Here is a 22,719-nt window from a genome sequence, read left to right as displayed (position 1 = left end):
CAAACAACTTTTGCAGAAATTAACCTTTGTTCTATATAGCAATTGGGTTTTGCTAACAGGCCTGGGCCTGAAAGGCAGGGGTTAGGACGCAGTCTGCTTCTGACCCTATGGGTGGGGGACTGGCAGCTAACTCAGCTTGGGGCAAGCGGGACACAGTCTGGGGCAAGCGGGACCCCTTAAAATCCCTATCACCCCGTTGGTGCCATTCCCAGTTCGCTGCAGCCGTCCGGAGTCCAATGTCCGAGCTAGGAGAATCCCGTCTGGAGTTGCCAGAAACTGTTACCGAAATATCGGGTCCGTCTAGCTGAGAGCCAACAACAGCCTGACAGGGATAAGGAAAGATTGCTTTATTCTGCAGAAAAAAAAAGAATTCTGTACTCAGGTACAAAGATCTCTGCTGCACACAAGTTTCGCAAGCTTTTTATACACTTTCAGACAAAGACCATGCCGTGTTAACGCTTCATTGGTGGGTATCAAACCCCGTGCTTCTGTTAGCTGCTTAGTAAAAACTGGCTTGGAGCAAGATTTCTCTGCTTTGAGGCAGAAGAGAAAAGATAGTGAAAAAGTTTAGGTCACTGTGTTACGTGAGGCTTCGGCTTCCAACTACTGGCCGCCTGCTAGTTGTTAAGGGGAGTCACTAGTAACTGTCACATTCTGATTGGGTGAAACCCTCCGCGCTCAGCACCCAGTCGCCAAGTGCGCATGATGACCCTTGGAGGAACAAGGTGCTGATTGGCTGACGCCCCCAGGCGCGTGCTCGCCGTGGTAACGGTCGTTTCCTTTTCCTCCCCTAGCCCCTTAGCTTGTAACTACCCCCTCCCCTTATTCACAAAATGGCCACTCAGATTGACCTCACGCCGACACAGGGCGGAAGGTACCATGAGAGGAACATGCTAGGACAGTAACTGACTCCCCCCCCCCCCGGGTGAGATGGTTCTGCCCGTGCAGCCCACACCGCACCATCCCCAGGGCGCTCCCCCCTCCCGTCCCCCTTAAAGGGGCAGAGCCACTTAAAGGGAAGGGCCCTCCCCCCACCATGTTTGGCTGACACTTAATGGTCATGCTGGGGTGGGGGCAGCCAGACGCCTGGGTTCCCTGCGCGCAGGCGAAGGAGGAGGTGTCGTCGGGGTGAATGACACACAGACTTTTATTGAGCGGGGGGCGGGAGCGAGAACGGGTCGCAGCCCAGGGCGATCAGCAGGTTTGCCTGGGGGGAGAGCAGTGAGTTAGAGGGGTGGGACCCCGGTGCCCCCCTTCACCCCCACCTCCAGCTTCCACCCCACCCCCTCCCATTTCTCCATCTCCCCCCCCACCAGCCCCCCAGCTTCCAGCCCCACTGTTCCCCTACCACACTCCCCACCACTTCCATCCTACTCCCCTGGCCCCCCACAGCTTCCCCACCTCTCCTGCACCACCCCCAGCCCAACATGACACTGACCCAGCCCCCCCAGCAGTAGACCCCCCCCCACTCACTTTCAGGAAAGAGGCCACATGTCCCGCTGTCATCCCCTCCACCTGCTGCAGGTCCTCCACCTGCGAGAGGGGCAGAATGAGGGCCTCGCAGGCCAGCCCCCCAGCACCCCACAGGCCAGCCCCCCAGCGCCCCACAGGAGGGAGGCAGTACCTGGCTGAAGGGTCCGTACTTCTGTCTCCAGGCCAGGATGCGCTGGGCTCTCTTCTCCCCAGTGCCGCGCAGGGCCTGCAGCTCCTTGGCATCGCCCTCGTTGAGCCACTGCAGCAGGTTCTCCCGGCTCCGCGCCACCAGGTCAGGGGGCGTCACCAGCTCCCAGCCCGGGGCCTGGTTCTCAGCCCCTGTGGCCGCCTGGCCCTATGAGAGGGAGATGGGCCAGGGGGTGACGCCCCCCACCTCTGCCCCCACACCCAGCAAGCCGCCCCCAACTCTGCCCCCCACCCAGCAAGCAAGCCATCCCCTGCTCCCCCCCCGCCCAGCAATCCACCCCCCAACTCTGCCGCAAGACGCATTTCCACCCCTACTGCCCCCCAGCACCCTGTGCCCAGCCCCTCTCACCTGCTTCCTCTGTATGGCCAGGATCTCTTCGGCTCCACTGGGCATGGCCTGCTGCCCAACGGGGGTCTGCCCTGCAGAGCAGGGGGCAGGGTTAGCTGGGTAGGAGCTAGGACTCCTGGGTTCCGTCCTGGCTCTGGGAGGGGAGTGGGGTCTAGTAGTTACAGTGGGGAGGGGGACGCCTGGTTGTCACGGAGTCACTGGGCGATGCTCTGGAACTGCTCCCCACCAAGCCAGTCAGAACTTTGGGGAGCCTCCTCCCCCTTGGGGCAGACTGTCTGCAGGGCAGGAAACTCACACGGCTTCACCTCCTGGGTCTGACCTTGGAGCGTTCAGCATCCTCCGCCCCTCCGTGCGCTTCCCACAGCGAGCCCGCCCCGGCGGGATCCTGGGGAAGCCACAGGGTCCTGCCCCCCCACTTTGCAGTCAGACTCTCAGCCAGCCAGTAAAACAGGCTTATGTGGTGACAGGAACGGGGTCTAAAACAGAGCTTGTAGATACAGTGAACCGGACCCCTCAGCCGGGTCCATTCTGGGGCCTGGCGAGCCAGACCCCCACGTCTGCCCTCACTCCTAGTCCCCAGCCAGCTCCAGCCTAACAACCCCCTCCAGTCCCTCCCTCATCTGCTCTGCTCCTTAGCCTGGGCCAAGAGGTCACCTGACCTCTGTCTCCCACACCTTCAGTTGGCACCTTTGCAGAGGAGGGGCCCAGGCCATCAGTTGCTAGGAGACAGAGTGCCGTGGCATGGGTGGGCTTCCAGCTTCTACAGGGAACAAGCAGCACTGCCTGTAATGGACAGGAGAGCTAGGACTCTCCCAGCAATTAAACTCTATGACAATTTATTCCAGGAGCACCACAGCCCACCTGAGGCTGGTGGCCAAGTTGCTGCTGCTGGAGACGGCACTTGTTATAATGGCTGCTGCAGCCAGATACACGTTGAGTCTCCTTACCCGTTTCTTCTCGTTTTCTTCCATCTCCTTTTGGAGCCGCTCCTTCTCTCTAGCTGCCATCAGCTCCCTCTGTAGGCGAGCCACCTTCTCCTTCTCCTGCCGCTCACGTTCTCTGGGAACCAATGAAACACACCAGGTCACGCTCAGAAAGAAGTGTGCAGACTGCATCTCCCCCATGATGCCTATTGAACTTCCTCCTTCACCCCCCGTGTCCAGGGCCTTCACCAGCTGCCCAGTGCATATCTCCCACTATGGGGCCCAGAACTTCTTCCTGGCTGTTCATCGCTCATCCTCCACTCCAGGGCTGTGCTGACAGAATATAGGGCTTTGCCAGGCCCTTTCACTGGGCCATTCAGCCTCTGCTCTTCTCTACAGAGTCACGGCAGAAGCTTCAGGACATGGAGGGTCATTTTTCACCTCTCTGCCTGAATCCTCTCCTGTTCCTCCTTCTTCTTCTTCTCCTCAAGTTCTCTCTCTGCTGCCAGCTGCTTCTCCCTCTCTTGTTCCGCCTGTCTCTGCTCTGCAATTTTCCTTGCTCGCTCTTCCTCTTCTCCTGCATTCGCTCCTTGTGTCAGTACTCCTCCTCCTCCTGTCAAGCAAAAGGAAGCAGTTACCTCCACCTTGCAAGGGAAGAGGGGGATATGCAGAAAAGCAGGAGGGTCAGCCTGCCTGATGCCTTTCTGAAGCTCATTACTACAGCATTGATGGACTGAAGCTTTCAGTGTAGTTTCTGCTTCCCTTTGAGATGCACAATCACTTGCTTAGCTCTGCCCATCCCACTGGCACCGGAGAGTGATACCCCTACTAGGTCTCAGCTCTATCACCCTGAACGTCAATGGCCCTCAGCCCCAGGATCACAGTGGTTCCTGAGTTCTGATCCTCTGTTCATTGCAGTTGAGATTCTTTATAGATTATCTGACATCTGAGATCTCCCCATTGACATCCTGCCTATCCCAGGAACTGGGGAAGATGGATTAACAAGCACTGACCTCCCCAAACCACTGACTTTTGAGGAGGCGGAGAAGAATGAAGCAGCTCATGGACCATGTGGAAGAAACGGTTAGAAACTCATGAAAAGCACAGAAACCGGTCTGTAGTGAAGGGAAGGATGGGGTGGCAACAAGGAGTCCCAAAGGGACCCGAGGGACCTTGGGGGATGGAAGACTTTTCCCTCCTGTAGGCAAATTCTCCCTCAGCTACTCACTGTATAGTCCTGGCCTCCTCCCCACATACAGGGACTGTGACAGATCAGTGTTACTCTGGCTGCTCCCCTGCCATGTATAGAGCAGAGTGCAGCACTGTCCCACCACACCCATTCCCCCAGCCCAATCCTTTCCTTCCTGCGTACAGGACCCCAGCACAGCTCACCAGCTGCAGTGCTTTCTGCTTTCTGGCCTCCTCCTCTTGTCTACGCCGGGCCTCAACATCTCCCAACTTCTTGGCAGCTACCTTCTTCTTTACCTTTTCCTCTGCCAGCCTCTCCTCCCGCACCTGAGACAGTCACACATACACATCCGGTCTGGACCTTGCTGTTGCACATGGGACAACTCCCCTATATGTATTACATCCTCTCTGGCACATCAAGCTCATCGGGGAGTCAGGGACATCTCTCCCCAAAGGGTAAAAGATGCCCATCCCTGTACGAGAGAGTCTAGAGGCCCAGTGGGGTCCGTGCATATTTCTTGGAGCATAAGCTCTTTGGGGCAGTGACCTCGTCTTCCCCTGGGTTTGCTCAATGGGATTCCGATCCCAATTGGAGCCTCTGGGTGCTATCTTATCTTAAAGGCAGGCAGCACCCAGTGCAGTGAGTCCAGCAACACCTGGGACAGTTCACATGAGGAGAAGCTCTGCAGAACTCACAGAGCATATCTGAAATAGAATGAGTGTCACTTAGCAGAGACTCTGGCAGCTGCATTGCAAACCAAAGGCCAAGGGTAAGCCAGTTTCCATCTGGTTCAAATTAAGGGTTTCCTAAGAGGGAACATGGCCCAGGGTGGCAAAGGGGACGGAAGAGAGCAGGCTCCACAGACAAGGCTGCTCTGGCTCTTCATACCTATCTGAACTGCCCTGCCCTATTTGTAATAGCCTCAGACCCTCAGGCACAGCAGGCTGACGGGGGAGATGGTTTCTTTGCGCACATTTTTTGGGCTATTAACCAGACGGGGTACTAATTGACAAAGGAGTCTCTGCTGACCTAAATGCACCTTCCCCTGCATTCTCCCTCATCATTCCAGCCAACAGAAACTCCTGTCAGGATTAGCTATAACCCCAAAACAAAGCAGGAACTCAAACCCCCTTAGCCCCAAGGTTCAAGTCAGACCTTTAATGAAAGATTTCCCCATTGGTTCCCTGGGTCTGAGCAATGTCAGTCCCCTTTGCCCCTATACAAGAGAGGACATGTCCCAGAGTGAGATGACCCCTTCTCCACCCTACCCACTCCCATAAGAAACCATTGTCTCAAGAGGCTCCATGGTCAGATTGAGCCCACTTACCTTCTCACTCTTCTCATCAAATTGAGCAAGTTTCTGCTCAATCCGCCTTTTCTTCTCCTCCTCCATCTGCTCCACCGCTCCCGAGCCTGCAGCACCTTGCGCAGACACGCTTCCCGTTTCCTGTAGGATACGCAGAGAGCCAGTTAGAAGCAATTCTGAGATGAGCCAGAGATGGAGCGGCTGGAGGGACAGCTACTCACAGTTTCATCTCCTCCGGGCGCTGTCTCTTTTCCTCCTCCAGCTTTTGTTTTCGCTGTTGCTCGGCTTCCTGTTTCCTCCTCAGGCTCTCCAGCCGCTGCCGGTCCTTCTCCTGCAATGGAAGGGAAGCTCAGATTATACCCATCTGCTTGGGCTCCTTTCTGGTGCAGTCTGGGTGGCCGTAGGCAGCCAGAAACAACACACCAGGGCACTTGCAGTTGCAACCAGAGCCAATACCAACCTCCCTGGAAGAGGACACAAAGGGCCCCAGTAAAACAGTGGCTCAGCAAGGTGGTCAGCCCCGCTGCAATGGGAGAGACAAAGCAGCAGTGCTGATTCAGCCACCCCATTTTCTAGGAGCAGGAGAGGAACTGTGGGGCACTTCTTGTGTGTCAGAAGCATTACCCCAAGATGAGTATGTTATTGCATAGGGTGCAGTTGGGCAAGCAACACTGTCTGCCATTTCTATGCTGCATTCACCACAGAAGTTCGACTGTCACTAGCCAGCAGCAGTGCTAGACTTCAGCATGAGATAAGGGAACAGGTGATGTCCTAGGTTATCCTCTGCCCACATCACACCCCAAGATCCCCCATTGGCCCTACTTTCCACCCAAAGGGTCTCTCAAAGGTTTGAATTGGGGCCTCCCTGCTTCTCGTTGAGGCAGACTAGAACGGGCTCCCAATTACAGCAGTGAGCCCCCGACAGCACATGGATAAATCAACGCAGAGCGCTCAGTTCCCCTCGCACACGTCCCAGGCGCAATGTGCTGCCAGGATGAGGGAACTAGAGGCCACTGGCAAGGCTGTCCCTAGGGGGGTGTAGGGCCCAGGACAAAATCAGCCTGCTCCCGGCTTGTCTCCTCACCCCCCCCATATTCCTCCCCGTTGCTCCCCTCCCTGCTCCGTCTCCTCACCCCCCGCCCGGCACCCCTCCCCCCGCTCATCCTCGCCCTTCGCTTGCCCGCCTGCCCCCTCCTCCCTCTCCCACCCCCCTGACACTGCTCTCCTGGCTGCCCACCCGCTCATCTCCTGCTGTCTGCCCCCCTGTTCACCTGTCTCCTCACCCCCCGCCCTCCGGCCCGGCACACTCCGACCTGCCCCCGGTTCTAGCTCAACCCACCTGGCAGGGCGCATGGCGATTGGTGCGATCTCGGACGACCTCGATGGGCGGCTCGCTTGACACGTCCGGAGGCTTGGGTGTTGCTTGCCGCTCTCTCTGTGGTCTGGAGGTCTTTGCGGGGAATGCTGCCCGGGCTGGGGGACGGTTAGTACTTGCGGGGGAGGGGCGCCATTCCCCAGCCTGGGTGCGCGCTGTGCTGCTGGGGTTCTGTGCCCCGCCCCACCAGTGACTGAGGCGGTGGGTGGGGCAGGATGCCTGGGTCCTTTTTCCTCCTGAGCAGGGAGCTGGAGCTGCTGGATCCTGCCCCCCAGGCCAGGGCTGGGGAGCCCTGAGAGCCTGGGCGTAGCCCAGCCCCAGGGCCTGGCAGGGGGGGGTGCCCTGTGCCTCCAGTGTGGGCTGAGACAATGTCTCGTTGTCCCTGTGGGGAGTAGCTGGGGGTAAGTGCGGGTGGCTGTGACCTCCCAGGTGAATGGTGCTGCAGGCAGGTGCTTATGAACACCAGCTTCCCCCTGGTTGTTCTCGTCCTTCTCTCTTACGGAGCGCTTCTTCCTGCGGGATTTTCTCCTTGGTGTTGTTTTGGGTATCAGCTCAGGTTCAGCACTTATGTTGCTGTTCAAAAAACAGAACAAGAGAAGGACTTTATTTCCTTGACTGAACATGATGCTGTTCAACCCTTAGCAGCAGCCTGTTATGGCATCACTTGGCCTTGTCCCCACTGTAATGAATAAGGCTAAGATACCTAGGGAGGTGGTGGAATCTCCATCCTTAGAGGTCTTTAAGGTCAGGCTTGACAAAGCCCTGGCTGGGATGATTTAGTTGGGTTTGGTCCTGTTTTGAGCAGGGGGGTGGACTAGATGACCTCCTGAGGTCCCTTCCAACCCTGAGATTCTATGATTCTATGAAGTCTTTCTGATCAGCAGCTTGGGGACATTCTAGCAAGACCACAGACACTGAACACTACAGGCTAAAACAAACTGCCCAGCATACAGATAAGGTAAATCACTAATATTTCTTTTTGCCTCCACTTACTATAGTGTCATCTGGAAAAGCCAGGCTCCCCAGTAGCCAATCGTTTTAAATCTCACTGAGACTGGCCTTATAAACCAATCCCCAAGAACTCTCCATTGCTATGGTTAAAAGTTCCCACTGGCTAGTCCTATAAAACAGTAGGAGGAAAACATCAAGCAAAGGCTGCTTTTCACAGGTGCGCATTTGCACAGATAGGCTCCAGACTCAGGAGATGCCTGTGGCACACGTCAGAAGGACCCATAGTACTGACCGCTGAGAGAGACAGAACAGCCTGTGAACGAGCCCTTCTGCCACCCAGATGGTCCTACCTATCGAACATCTTCCTGGCCTCCTCCTCAATTTCCCGCAGCCAGGCCAAGTGCTCGTGCTCGACTTCCTTCAGGAAGTTGGAGAGTTTGATGGCAAACCTCCAGCAGGTGAGTGGCACCTTCTGCCATGGCTCTGGCTGAAACACGGAGGGGGGGAGCAGATGTTCATTAGTGCCTGCCTGCTGCCCCCGGTCTAACCCACCAGCCCCCACTCCCCTTCCAGAGCCGGGAGAGAACCCAAGAGTCCTGCACCAGTCCCCCCACGCTGGCAGAGCTGGGCAGGGGACTGTGCATCTGGCGCTGCCCCTTCCCCGTATCTGGTTTTTGTCCCCTTGGCTCTCTCTGCTCCAGGCCCCACACCTGAGAGTTTGATGCTGAGCCTCTGATGCCCAAGAGCTCCCGGCTCCATTGCAGGAGAACAGCAGGTGGGAGCAGAGCTGGGACAGCGTCCTGGTGTCTGCACCACCCCCCCCCCCCCAGGATTGGACCCCAGCATCCGTTCCTCCCCTGCCCTCAGGAGGACCCCGGCACACCTGCAGCAGGCGGTGAGCTTGCTCTCACGGTACGGCACGTAGGGCAGCCCCTGGTTGAGGGCCTCCACGACCTTGCTGAGCACGTGCAGGGAAGCATTGATGGCGCCGCTCTCCTTGAGCCACAGGCCGCGGTTGCAGGTGCACCGGTTGTCCTCGGAGCCAGCCAGGTCAACGAGGCAGAGCTTGGCCACGTGGTGGCAGTGGGGGGTGCCCACTGGCTCCGTGGCACCCACACCAGCAGCACGGCGTGGCTGTGGCTCGAGCGGTCCTTGAGCAGAGTGGGGGCTCTCGTGCGGTTGTGGCTGGCCGGCAGGAAGTGCCGCTCAAAGTCCCTGAAGCTTCTCAGCTCCTGCTCAGTCAGCCCCGGGATCAGGATGTTCTGGTCCCGGTCCTCCCGGATCGGCAGGTCCTGCTGGGACGGATCCAGCACCTGAGTCGGGGGAACATCGGGGAAGACTCCCACTGCCCCCCACCCTGGCTCCCTCTGCCCCACCCCCTATCCCAGGCCGCCAGGGCTCCCAGTCCCCCCACACCCCAAAGGCCAGAGAGGAGGGGCTGGAGAGTCTCAGTTTGGAGCTGGCTGGGAAAATGGAGAGGAGCCGAGATACGGCTCTTGGCCTCCTTGCCCCCCCCCCCCCCCAAGATGGGCCTAACTGAGGCAGCTCCTGTTGTCTGTACCTACAAGCTCTGTTTTGAACTGTGATCCTCTCATCTCATAAACGTTCTCTGTTACTGGCTGGCTGAGAGTCATGGTCAATCGCAGGAAATGGGGGGTGCAGGGCCTTGTCTCCCCCAAACGGGGACACCTACCAGTGCCTCTCCCTCCTGGTTCACCCCCCACATACACCTGCCAGCCCCACCCAGACTGGTGGGTGGGAATTGGGTCATATTTTGATGAAGCCTGTGTGCCTCGGTTTCCCCTCTATGCTGCACCATCACACAGTGGGGAGAAGGTCTGTCGGCCCACGGGTGTGAATGGCTCCAAGCTGTCAGGAGCTTAGGCCCCATCAGTGGTGTTTCTGAGAAGACAATGGCAACCCCAGTCACCTGGGCAGACCATGGCCGGCCCACCTCTCGGCAGCGTTTGCCCAGCTGGAGAAGCAGGACCAGGGAGGTGCCTCTGGTTAAAGGTCAGCTGCTGAGGGCTTTGGGGACACACCTGAACCGGGCCAAGGGGAGGTCAGAGCAGGGGGCTCGGGCTGACCAGGATGGGCTGGGTTGTAACTTCCCTCTCGGGCTAACCAAGGATTTGCCCCACTGTCCAGCCGGCTAATGAACCCATTGTTACCAGCGCTGGCTGCGTGGCTCTGCAAATGCTTCCGGAGACGGTACAAGTCTCCTCTGGGGTCTCAGCGGGACTCAGGCTGGAGGAGACTGCCGCCCCCTAAGGAGGTGGCGGGGCCTGTGGCTTCCCCTAGAAGAAGATTTAGACCCCTTGGGAGTCTGGCTCAATGAAGGGGGCCCTCCCAGAAACTGCTCCAAAGCTGGGATCTTAATACCCGTCCTGGGGATCTGCAACAGTGGGTCCAGCAGCTGGCTGGACAATTCTTCCCCCACCCCTAGTCCTGTCCTCCCCACTCCCATACTTGCCTTCTCCTGGTAGATCTCCAGGTAGGACATGGAGACGGAGAAGTCCCACTCCTCAGCCCCGGCTGAGCGGCTCGCCTCCCGTGTCATTTGCAGGACATCCCGCAGCGCCCGTGGGATCACACCTGGCTGTTCAGTGCTGCCCAGCATGGTGTGCATCTTACCTGGGGTGGGGGGCAAGAAATGACTTCCTCAACTTCCACAGCCCCCTGCCCCGCCTCTGGGCTCAGCCTCCCCCTCACTCACCAGCACTGGTGCGTCCATAGGCCAGCACACTGGCGTTGTGCCCCTCCAGCAGGTGGCACAGCATAGGCCGCACGGAGCTGGTGTAGATGTCATTCTGGGTGGCTTGATCACCATAGAAGGTGTCGAACCTGGAGAACAGGGTAGGGCATGCTGTGATGGCAAGGGAGGAGGCGCAGGCGGACGCACACTCGCACGTGGGCTGGGGGGCTGGCACGGCGGGGCTCGGCCAGGCTGGCTTTCTGCTGGGACAGCATAGTGCCCACCACAGGGGCTGGGGGAGGAGAGTTAGGAGACTGCAAATGGGCTTCCCCCCACTCCACTCCCCAAGCTGAGCTAGGGGGTGAACCTGCTGCTCTCTGCCCCCCATGGCCCCCCACAGCTTTCGGGCTCCTCCCCTCCCCCTCCAGATGCCCTGCCCCTTCCCCTCCCCCTCCTCCCTCCCGGTGCCCCGCTCCAGTGCCCTTGCCCGCCCCTTCCCTGTGTCCCCTCCTGGTGCCTCATCTTCGCTCCCCACCTCACACCCCCCAGCTACTTCCTCGCCTCGCACTCACCCAGCCTCCAGCTCTTTCCGTCTGACACAAGCTGCAGCTCATGCAGGCTGCGGCTGTTTGTATTTGGCACTAGCCCCGCCCCTGCTCAGACACCAGCCAATCAGGGTGCCCCCTCTTAGCCCTGCACTCTTAGCTCCTCCCCTCCTGCTGCCCTGCCCCCTCTTGGCTCCTCCCCTCCTAATACCCCACCCCCGCAACCCACATTGCCCCCTCTTATACCCCTACAGCATGAAAGGAGTGCTGGAGGGTCCCCCGGAACCCCTTAATCGTCCCTGGTACCCCTACAGCCTGGAGAGAGGGCTGGGGCACCCCAGAAACCAACTAAGCGCCCTCGGGACCACTACAGCTGGGAGAGTGTGCTGGGGGGCCCCTGATCTGCCTAAGCCCCCCCTGGACCCCTACAGCCTGGAGAGAGGGCCGGGGTCCCCCCAGAACCCCTTAAGACCCAAGAGGAATGCTACAGCCTGGAGAGCAGGCTGGGGGGATCCCCCAAATGCGCCTAAGCCACTCCAGGACCCCTACAGCCTGGAGAGAGGTCTGCAGCCCCCCAAACCCCCTAATCCCCCCCAGGATCCCTACAGCCTGGAGACCATGCTGGGGGGCCCACCTGAAACCCCTAAGCTGCCCCAGGGACCCTAAAGCCTAGACAGAGGACGGGGGTTTCCCCCAAATCCCCGTAAGGCCCCCATTGACCACTACAGCCAGGAGAGAGCTGGGGGGCCCCTGATCCCCCTAACCCACCCAGAACCCCAACAGCATGGAGAGAGGGTGGGGGCCCCTGGAACCCCGTAAGCCTCCACAGTAACCCTACAGCGTGGAGAGAGCTGGGGTCCCCCTGGACTCCCTCAGCCCCCCCAGGACCCCAACAACCTGGAGAGAGGGCTGGGGGGGGCCCTGGAACCCCCTAAAAACCTCCAGGACTGGTGGGGTCTGGTGGTTATAGGTAGGGCTGGGAGCCAGGACGCCTGGGTTCTCTACAGGGGAGTGCTATCTAGTGGTTAGAGCAGGCCAGGATTGGGGCCCTGAGCCTCCTTACCTTGCTGCAGCGGGAGGACCACACCCTGTTTCTGGGCCCCGGCGGGGGCCTCGCTGTGGTGCAGAGGCGTGGGCTGACAGGCCTTGTCCAGCAGAGCCACGGCTTCCCGCTCCTTCTGCCTCTCCTTCAGCTTCTGCAGGGGAGGCCATGTCAGTGGGGAGGCACAAGGGGGCTGGAGGGAACCAGGGAAGCGTTGTGGGGCTGTGTAACAGTCCGGTGCGGGGGCTCGGCCCTCTCAGGTGCGGCTGGGAGCCAGGCCGCCTCACTACATGGCCTAAGTTCGTTATCAGTCTCCGAAGGTCCAGGGGTTCCGCCCCTCAGGCGGGCTGAACAAAAGGCAAGCAGTCAATAAGGCCCACACCCTCCGTCAGGGCGGGGCAACAAACAATAGTTCAAGGGGCTCAGGTCCTTGCAGCAGGAGTTGAGCAATAACAAAGTCAATAAGGTAAGCTCGGGCCCTCAGTCAGGGCAGGGCAACAACCAGCAGTTTTAGCTCAGACCCTCAGGCAGGGGCTGAGCAGACAGCATTAGTCCAGGGCTCAGGTCCTTGTAGCAGGAGCTGAGCTACAGCATTAGTTCAGGGCTCAGGTTCTTGCAGCAGGAGCTGAGCTACAGCAATAGTTCAGGGCTCAGGTCCTTGCAGCAGGAGCTGAGCAAGCCACAGGTAAGTGTAGGCTTCTATGCCGGAGAGGCTGCCACCCGTGAGTGGGGGGGCAGGGGGGACACAGGCCCACCCACTCCACTGTGTCCCAGCCCGGGGCCCTAGCAGCGGCTATCACTGCCGCTGGTCAGCGGGGTCCTGACCGCAACACACTGACATGGGCACCTCGGTGCCTACAGCCTGACAGGGGTCGGCTACCCCCAGGCTACACTCCATCTCCCCCTCCTCGGGTACCTGCTCGTCTCTGGGGTCGGGCGCTGGGTCCCACACCATGGGCTCCTCGCCGAGCTAGCCGGCTCTCAGCATGGGCTGCTCCTCCGGACTCGGGGGGATGCTCCAACAGCTCCTCGGGGTACCGGGCTCGGGTCGGGGGGATGCTCCAACAGCTCCTCCGGATACCGGGCTCGGGGAAGGCTCGGCCAGTCCTCCTCCGGATACCGGGCTCAGGGCAGGCTCGGCCAGTCCTCCTCCGGATACCGGGCTCGGGGCAGGCTTGGTCTAGCAGGAGCTCGGGCAGGAGCGTCTGTCCTCTCCAGCCACCGGGATCCAACTGAGCCTTGGGGCCGGGCCTTTATACTTCCTGTCCCGCCCCTTGACTTATGGGGGCGGGGACAGGTGGTGGTGGCTCCGCCCACTGAGGTGGCTGTTCTGGTTCCTCTCTCTCAGGTGCGGCCGGGAGCCAGGCCGACTCACTACAGGCCGTCTATGGGAACAGGCTATGGGGTGGGGCTCTAGAGTCCTCAGGGATGTGGGGCTCACCCACCTCCACCTCGCGGCGCGTCTCCTCCAGCTGGGGCTGCAGGGCCACCCGTTCCTGCCTGGGGATGCTGAGCAGCGGCAGCCTCCACCCACCCCCCACTGCTTCTCTAGCTGCTCCAGCACCAGCAGCCGCTGCACCAGGCTTGGATCCAGCTGCTCCAGGGGCAGCAGGGAGCTGAGGAGACAAAAGAGACCATTAGCCCAGCGACTCCCCCCCACGCTCCCCCCCCCCACAGCCCCTTCCCAGGGCTCCCACCCCTCACCTGAGGGTCTCGGCCTCGGGGGGCTCCTCCTTGGGAGGGTTCTTGGCTCCAGGGCCGGCACCCTCACTGCCAGCTCCAGGGTCCTTGGGAGGTGCAGCTGTGGGAAGAGAAGGGTGAGGCCAGGCTGGGGTCTCCCCCCATTGATCCCTCAGCCCCATGGAGCCCAGCCTGGCCCTGCCTTACCTGGGGCCTGCAGCGTCTCCTGGGTGAAGGGCCGGTTCACCACCTGCTTAGACTTGACAGCAACGTTCCACGTGCTCAGCGTGTCAAAGTAAAAGTGTAGCTCCAGGACGACATTTGCTATGATCACACTGTGAGCCAAGTCCCCCAGAGAGTCCTGTAGAGAGAGAGAACCCAGGAGTCCTAGCTCCCAGCCCACCCTGCTCTGTCCACCAGCCCCCACTCCCCTCCCAGAGTGGAGAGAGAACCCAGGAGTCCTGCACCAGTCGCCCCACGCTGGCAGAGCTGGGCAGGGTACTGTGCATTTGGCGCTGCCCCTTCCCCGTATCTGTTTTTTGTCCCCTTGGCTCTCTCTGCTCCAGGCCCCACATCTGAGAGTTTGGGTTTGATGCTGAGCCTCTGATGCCCAAGAGCTCCCGGCTCCATTGCAGGAGAACAGCAGGTGGGAGCAGAGCCGGGGCAGCGTCCTGGTGTCTGCACACCACCCCCTCCCCCAAGGATTGGACCCCAGCATCCACTCCTCCCCCACACTTGGGAGGACCCCGGCACACCTGCAGCAGGCGGGTGAGCTTGCTGTCGCTGTACAGCACTGTACAGATGGGTTGGACTCCCCCCTGCGGTGCCTCCTGCTGGTGACTCCAGGAATTAGCTCTGGCCAGTGCTGGAGCACCCTCTGCAGGCCAGTGATCCGCCTGTCTTCTGGCCCCCCGTGTCCCTCCCTGGACCTGGTGCCCTTTCACATGGGGTGCTGCCCCCTGGCAGTAACCCCTTTCTCTCTGAGTCTCCCCTCCTTGAGGAACCCCCACCCTCTAGCCCCACCTTGCCTCAGTAGTGGCTGCTGCCAGTCATTGTCTAGCCCCACACTCTGGGGCAGACTGCAGTATCAGCCACTCATCACAGACAAAGGGGTTTGGACCTGCTAACTTGGCTAACCCCTGGGCTGCCCTCTGCAATCCTTAGTACCAGTTGGCCCTTCGCTAGGCCACAGCCTGGGGCTTTCTAGGCTGGAGCTCCCCAGCTCCTCCCCAGCCCTGCTTCACCCTAGGTACCTTATCTCACTTCCCTGCAACCAGGCCCTTCTTTCTCTGAATGCAGAAAGAGAGACTGTCTTGGCTTCTAGCTTCCCTGGCCTTTTATAGGGACCAGCTGTTGCTCAGTTTGGGGCGTGGCCTCACCTGCAACCACTCCCTCAATCAGCCCAGCCTAGAGCAGCAGCTCTCAAGCCCTGCCAGGCTGCTTTTAAACCCCTCAGGGCAGGAGCAGGGTCCACCCTGATACAGGCACGTAGGGCAGCCCCTGGTTGAGGGTCTCCACGACCTTGCTGAGCACGTGCAGGGAGGCATTGATGGCTCCGCTCTCTTTGAGCCGCAGGCCGCGGTTGCCAGTGCACCGGTTGTCCTCGGAGCCAGCCAGGTCAACGAGGCAGAGCTTGGCCATGTGGCGGCAGTGGGGGGGGCGCCCGCTGGCTCCGTGCCACCCACACCAGCAGCACGGCGTGGCTGCGGCTCCAGCGGTCCTTGAGCTGAGTGGGGGCTCCCGTGCGGTTGCGGCTGGCCGGCAGGAAGTGCCGCTCAAAGTCCCTGAAGCTTCTCAGCTCCCGCTCAGTCAGTCCTGGGATCAGGATGTTCTGGTCCCGGTCCTCCCGGATCGGCAGGTCCAGCACCTGAGTTGGGGGAACATCAGGGGAAGGCTCCCCCCGCCCCACCCCCCTACCCCAGGCTGCCAGGGATCCCAGCTCCCCCACCCCTATCTTGGACCGTCAGGGCTCCCAGCACCCCCACACCCCAAAGGCCAGAGAGGAGGGGCTGGAGAGTCTCAGTTTGGAGCTGGCTGGGAAAAGGGAGGGGAGCCCAGATAGGGCTCTTGGCCTCCTTGCCCCCCCCCCAAGAGGGACCTAACAGAGGCAGCTCCTGTTGTCTGTACCTACAAGCTCTGTTTTGATCTGTGTTCCTCTCATCTCATAAACGTTCTCTGTTACTGGCTGGCTAAGAGTCATGGTCAGTCACAGGAAATGGGGGGTGCAGGGCCTTGCCTCCCCCAAACGGGGACACCTACCAGTGCATCTCCCTCCTGGTTCACCCCCCACATACACCTGCCAGCCCCACCCGGACTGGTGGGTGGGAATTGGGTCATATTTTGATGAAGCCTGTGTGCCTCGGTTTCCCCTCTATGCTGCACCATCACGCAGTGGGGAGAAGGTCTGTCAGCCCACAGGTGTGAATAGCTCCAAGCTGTCTGGAGCTTAGGCCCCATCAGTGATGTTTCTGAGAAGACAATGGCAACCCCAGTCACCTGGGCAGACCATGGCCAGCCCACCTCTCGGCAGCGTTTGCCCAGCTGGAGAAGCAGGGCCACGGAGGTGCCACTGGTTAAAGGTCAGCTGCTGAGGGCTTTGGGGACACACCTGAACCGGGCCAAGGGGAGGTGTAGTGAGTGGGTGTGGCTCCCCTCCTGCCCAGCAGAGGGAGTGCCCTTCCAGACACCCAAGTAGGCGGAGCCACCACCACCTGTCCCCGCCCCCTGGAAGTCAAGGGGCGGGACAGGAAGTAGAAAAGCCGGCCGCCAGAGCTCAGTTGGAGCTCGGCCACCGCCGGGAGCAGATGTGCCTGTGGGAGCTCCTGACTGGGAGTCTTCCAGGGCCGGAGGCAGCTGTCCTGACTGGCTGGAGTTTCCTCGTTCCTGCTATGACGAGAAGCCACCGGAGCCTCCCTGTGACTGGTACCCGGAGGAGCTGCTGTAACTCCCCCGCGCCCACTATGAAGAGGGACCGCTGGAGCGTCCCTGGCCCTGCTGCTACCCGGAGGAGCCGCCTGAGCATGCCTGGCCGGACTTCCCGGAGGAACTACCAGACCTGCCACCAAGCCCTGGTCCCGAGGAGCCTATGCAGCTTGACTGGGTTGGATCCGGTGCAACCGACGAGGTAGGCCCTGAGGGCGAAATGGAAAGTAGCCCGGGGGTAGCCGACCCCGTCAGGCTACAGAGGCAGAGGTCCCGATGTCAGTGTGTTGCGGTCAGGACCCCACTGACCAGCGGCAGTGATAGCCGCTGCTAGGGCCCCGGGCTGGGACACAGTGGAGTGGGTGGGCCTGTGTCCCCCCTGCCACCCTACTCGTGGGTGGCAGTTTTCCCCCTCACCCAGGTGTAGGGACCTGGCCCTATACGTCTACTGTTAGTTCACTGCTCAGCCCCTGCAGCAGAAGGGCCTGAGCTTAGTGACTCTTGGCTGCTCACCCCTGCTCCAACGGGCCTGAGCCTATTGTACTGTTTACTGCGCAGTCCCTGCAACCAAGTGCCTGAGCCTATTGTACTGTTTACTGCCCAGCCCTGCCACCGAGGGCCTGAGCCCATTGAACTGACTGCTGCTCAGCCCCTGCACCAAAGGGCCTGAGCTTTCTAACCCTGTTGACTGTCGTTCAGCCGGTTCAACAGGAGACAAGGAGTGAGTCGGTGTGGCTCCCCTCCGGCTGAGAGGAGGGTCGAGCCCTGGCTCAACCGATTACAGGAGATCAGAGCAGAGGGCTTGGGCTGACCAGGATGGGCTGGGCTGTAACTTCCCTCTCTGGCTAACCAAGGATTTGCCCCACTGTCCAGCCGGCTAATGAACCCATTGTTACCAGCGCTGGCTGCGAGGCTCTGCAAATGCTGCAGGAGATGGTACAAGTCTCCTCTGGGGTCTCAGCGGGACTCAAGGGGCGGCAGGCTCCTCCAGCCTAAGGAGGTGGTGGGGCCTGTGGCTTCCCCTAGAAGATTTGGACCCCTTGGGAGTCTGGCTCAATGAAGGGGGCCCTCCCAGAGACTGCTCCAAAGCTGGGGTCTTAGTACCCGTCCTGTGGATCTGCAACAGTGGGTCCAGCAGCTGGCTGGACAATTCTTCCCCCACCCCTAGTCCTGTCCTCCCCACTCCCATACTTGCCTTCTCCTGGTAGATCTCCAGGTAGGACATGGAGACGGAGAAGTCCCACTCCTCAGCCCCGGGTCAGCGGCTCGCCTCCCGTGTCATTAGCAGGACATCCCGCAGCGCCCGTGGGATCACACCTGGCTGTTCTGTGCTGCCCAGCATGGTGTGCGTCTTACCTGGGGTGGGGGGCAAGAAATGACTTCCTCAACTTCCACAGCCCCCTGCCCCACCTCTGGGCTCAGCCTCCCCCACACTCACCAGCACCGGTGCGTCCATAGGCCAGCACACTGGCATTCTGCCTCTCCAGCAGATGGCACAGGACAGGCCGCACGGAGCTGGTGTAGATGTCATTCTGGGTGGCTCAATCACCATAGAAGGTGTCGAACCTGGAGAACAGGGTAGGGCATCCTGTGATGGCAAGGGAGGAGCTCAGCCCAGGGGCATCCCCAGCTGGAGACACCCCACTCGGGGACACCCCACCCCACTTACTCGTACTGTAGAGTCTCCATCTTGTTCCTCCAATTCATGATCTGCACAGAACGGGAATCCAGGCCGCGGATGCAGGGGTCCCCCTGGCTGCAGGGGCGCAGGCGGACGCACACTCGCACGTGGGCTGGGGCGCTGGCACGGCGGGGCTCGGCCAGGCTGGCTTTCTGCTGGGACAGCATGATGTCCACCACATGGGGTTGGGGGAGCTGGCGGGGGGGGGGGAGCTCACTGCTGGGGGGAGGGAAGTTAGAAGACTGCTAGATGGGCTTCCCCCCACTCCACTCCCCAAGTTGAGCTATGGGGTGAACCTGCTGCTCTCTGCCCCCCATGGCCCCCCCACAGCTTTCAGGCTCCTCCCCTCCCTCTACCGCTCCCTCCCCCTCCCCTTCCCGATGCCCTGCCCCTCCCAGTGCCCCTCCAGCTGCTCCCTCCGATGAGCTCGATGGGTGGGGGGCGCGTCACGTGCCGGAGAGTGAGCGGCTCGCTTGACGCGTCCGGAGGCTCGGGTGGTGCTTGCCGCTCTAGCCGCCCTCTCTGTGCTCTGGAGGTCTCTGCGGGGAATGCTGCCCGGGCTGGGGGACGGTTAGTACTTGCGGGGGAGGGGCGCCATTCCCCGGCCTGGGTGCGCGCTGTGCTGCTGGGGCTCTGCGCCCCCCCCCCCCAAGTGACTGAGGTGGTGGGTGGGGCAGGATGCCTGGGTCCTTTTTTTTTTTCTGAGCAGGGAGCTGGAGCTGCTGGATCCTGCCCCCCAGGCCAGGGCTGGGGAGCCCTGAGAGCCTGGGCCTAGCCCAGTCCCAGGGCCTGGCGGGGGGGGGGCTGCCCTGTGCCTCCAGTGTGGGCTGAGACCATGTCTCGTTGCCCCCCTGTGGGGAGTAGCTGGGGGTAAGTGCGGGTGGCTGTGACATCCCAGGTGACCGGTGCTGCAGGCAGGTGCTTCCCCCTCATTGTTCTTGTCCTTAAGGAGCGCTTCTTCCTATAGTAATTTTTCCTTGGTTTTGTTTTGGTTATCAGCTCAGGTTGCTTACAAAGTCCAGAATGTTAGTTCCTGGAGAAGGCGTAAACTCCTCCCATTGTTGCTTCACCAACTGTAATGGCCCCTTAACCTCATGGCCATACACAAGCTCAAATGGTGAGAATCCTAAACTGGGATATGGTACAGCCCTGTAGGCAAAAAGCAACTGCTGCAACACTAGATCCCAATTATTGGAGTGTTGATTCACGAATTTACGGATCATGGCCCCCAAAGTTCCGTTAAACCTCTCCACCAGGCCATTAGTTTGGTGGTGTTACAGGGTGGCAACCAAGTGATGCACCCCATGAGCTTCCCACAGGTCTTTCATGGTCCCTGACTGGAAATTTGTTCCCGAATCTGTAAGAATGTCGGAGGGCCAACCTACCCTGGTAAAAATGTCAGTTAAGGCCTGGCACACAGTTTTAGCCCTGATGTTGCCTAGAGCTACTGCTTCCAGCCATCTGGTAGCAAAGTCCACAAAAGTCAGTATGTACTGCTTTCCTCTGGGGGTCGTCTTTGGGAAAGGACCCATAATATCCACAGCTACTCGCTGAAATGGGACCTCAATTATGGGAAGTGGCTGGAGAGGGGCCTTGACCTGGTCTTGGGGTTTTCCTACCTTTTGGCATACCTCACAAGACCGGACATACTTGGCAACGGCCTTGGCCATCCCCTCCCAGTTGAAGGACCTTCCCAACCTGTCCTTGCTTCTGTTCACCCCAGAATGGCCACTGGGATGATCATGGGCTAAGCATAAGAGCTTTTCCCGGTACTTAGTTGGAACCACCAACCATTTTTGAGGATGCCAGTCTTCCTGGTGTCCACCAGAAAGAAGCTCTTTGTCAAACAAGGACTTTTATATAATGAACCGGGATCGGTTAGTAGAGCTGAGAGGCGGTGGGTCGCTCCGTGCCGCCGCCCATGCTTTTTTAAGGCCGTCATCGGCTTCCTGCTCAGTCTGGAACTGTTCCCTTGAGGCTGGAGACACCAGTTCCTCCGTAGACTGTGGACTTGGGCTTGATCCCTCTGGAAGCGATGTACGTGATGAGGTTGTTTCCCTTGACTGTGGACCGCTCTCCGCTGGTGCACTAGGTGTTATTTCAGGCTCCGGCTGAGCCTCTTGGGTAGGGTTGTCTGCTGCTTCTGCCAGTTCAGGCCCGTTGGCGTCCCCTGGCACTGGTTCTGCCGCTGGTTGCTCTTCCAGTTCCGGTCCTGGGACTGGATGTACTATGGCTGCTGTAGTTGGCATGGGATCCGGTTCCACCACCTCTGTCTGGGTCTCTGGTAACACCGCCGGGGTCCTGGTGGATGGCTCTGGAACAGGGATGGGAGTGCCTGCTCGTTTGGCTTGGCTGCGGGTGACCACTCCCCCCCTCTTGGCCAGCCCTTGTACTGGACAGGCAATTCAGCTGTAGGTAATATTACAGATTTTGACATGAATGGAGAAATTGTGATTTTGACCTCTGGGTTGATAAATTTCGGGTCCACTAAGGACTGGTGGATAACTGACACGCTCGCTGTGGTGTCTCTCCATGCCGTAAACTTCTTCCCGCCCACTCTCAAGGTTTCCCTGCGCTTCGGGGGTATTTGAGACATCCGGGCCTGGGGATCCTTGGTGTAGTGATGGTGTAATGGACTGTACTCGATGGGGGTTCTTGGGGCATTTGGCCTTTATGTGTTGCAGTTCGTTACATTTAAAACATCGCCCATCTGACAGGTCACTGGGCCGAGGTGGGTTGCTGGAGACTGGTGAGGTGGGACTGTAGGTGGTTTGAGGTTTTACTTGGGTTGCAGCTGGGGTCTTGATTGGCCCCCTGTGGTAGGATTTATTGTCCGTTTGTCCCTTGTTAGATTCGCTCCCCTGGGTGGTAGCTTTTTTCTTTTCTGCCACAGCCATCCATTTGGCTCCAATCTCCCCTGCCTCAGTGAGATTTTTTTGGTTTTCCATCTTGTATGTAGCGTGTAATGTCCTCAGGAACACCATCCAAGAACTGTTCCATCAGTATCAGGAGGTTTAGTTCGTCCACGGATTTAACATTGGCTCCCGATAACCAGGAAAAATACTGCTTTTCAAGGTGGTGGGCATGTTTTGGAAATGACACCTCTGGTTTCCATTTCTGGGCTCTGAAACACTGACGGGCATGATCAGGGGTTATGCCCATTCTGTATCTGGCCTTGGTTAGGAAGAGTTTATAGTCGTTCATTTTGTCCTTAGGCATTTCAGCTGCCACCTCGGATAAGTCTCCGCAGAGCTGTGACCTCAGCTCTACCATGTACTGGTTTTCAGGGATGCTGTACCCAATGCAGGCCCTTTCAAAGTTTTCTAAGAAGGCCTCAACGTCCTCACCTGTCCTGTAGGCGGGAACTCTTTTCCGAGAAGGATGATCAGTAGGTGGAAGAGGGTTTGGATTGGTTGGATCATTCTGCTTAGCCTTTTCTAATTCCAGAGCCTGCTTCTGGATTTCCAGTTCTTTCTCTTTTAACTCCATTTGTCTTCTCTGCTCAGCCTCTTTGTGCCTGAGCCTATTGTACTGTTTACTGCCCAGCCCTGCCACCGAGGGCCTGACCTCATTGTACTGATCGTTGCTCAGCCCCTGCACCAGAGGGCCTGAGCTTTCTAACCCTGTTGACTGTCATTCAGCCGGTTCAACAGGAGACGAGGAGTGAGTCGGTGTGGCTCCCCTCCGGCTGTGAGGAGGGTCGAGCCCCAGCTCAACCAATTACAGGAGATCAGAGCAGAGGGCTTGGGCTGACCAGGATGGGCTGGGCTGTAACTTCCCTCTCTGGCTAACCAAGGATTTGCCCCACTGTCTGGCCGGCTAATGAACCCATTGTTACCAGCGCTGGCTGCGTGGCTCTGCAAATGCTGCCGGAGATGGTGCAAGTCTCCTCTGGGGTCTCTGCGGGACTCAGGGGGCGGCAGGCTCCTCCAGCCTAAGGAGGTGGCAGGGCCTGTGGCTTCCCATAGAAGAAGAAGATTTGGAGCCCTTGGTAGTCTGGCTCAATGAAGGGGGCCCTCCCAGAGACTGCTCCAAAGCTGGGGTCTTAGTACCCATCCTGTGGATCTGCAACAGTGGGTCCAGCAGCTGGCTGGACAATTCTTCCCCCACCCCTAGTCCTGTCCTCCCCACTCCCATACTTGCCTTCTCCTGGTAGATCTCCATCTCCATGTCCTACCTGGAGAAGTCCCACTCCTCAGCCCCGGGTCAGCGGCTCGCCTCCCGTGTCATTTGTAGGACATCCCGCAGCGCCCGTGGGATCACACCTGGCTGTTCTGTGCTGCCCAGCATGGTGTGCGTCTTACCTGGGGTGGGGGTCAAGAAATGACTTCCACAGCCCGCTACCCCGCCTCTGGGCTCAGCCTTCCCCTCACTCACCAGC

At 59.5% G+C, this 22,719-nt stretch overlaps 1 pseudogene; it reads right to left on the bottom strand.

Moving 5' to 3' along the window:
- Positions 1 to 1,147: 1,147 nt before the first annotated feature.
- On the bottom strand, positions 1,148 to 22,508 carry LOC123361558 (annotated as a pseudogene).
- Between the last annotated feature and the right edge of the window lie 211 nt (positions 22,509 to 22,719).

Source organism: Mauremys mutica, unplaced genomic scaffold (genome assembly GCF_020497125.1).
Source record: "Mauremys mutica isolate MM-2020 ecotype Southern unplaced genomic scaffold, ASM2049712v1 Super-Scaffold_328, whole genome shotgun sequence".
NCBI classification, from domain to species: Eukaryota; Metazoa; Chordata; order Testudines; family Geoemydidae; genus Mauremys; species Mauremys mutica.
Note: the sequence above shows the minus strand (reverse complement) of the source record. Positions and strands in the feature narration are given on the sequence as shown.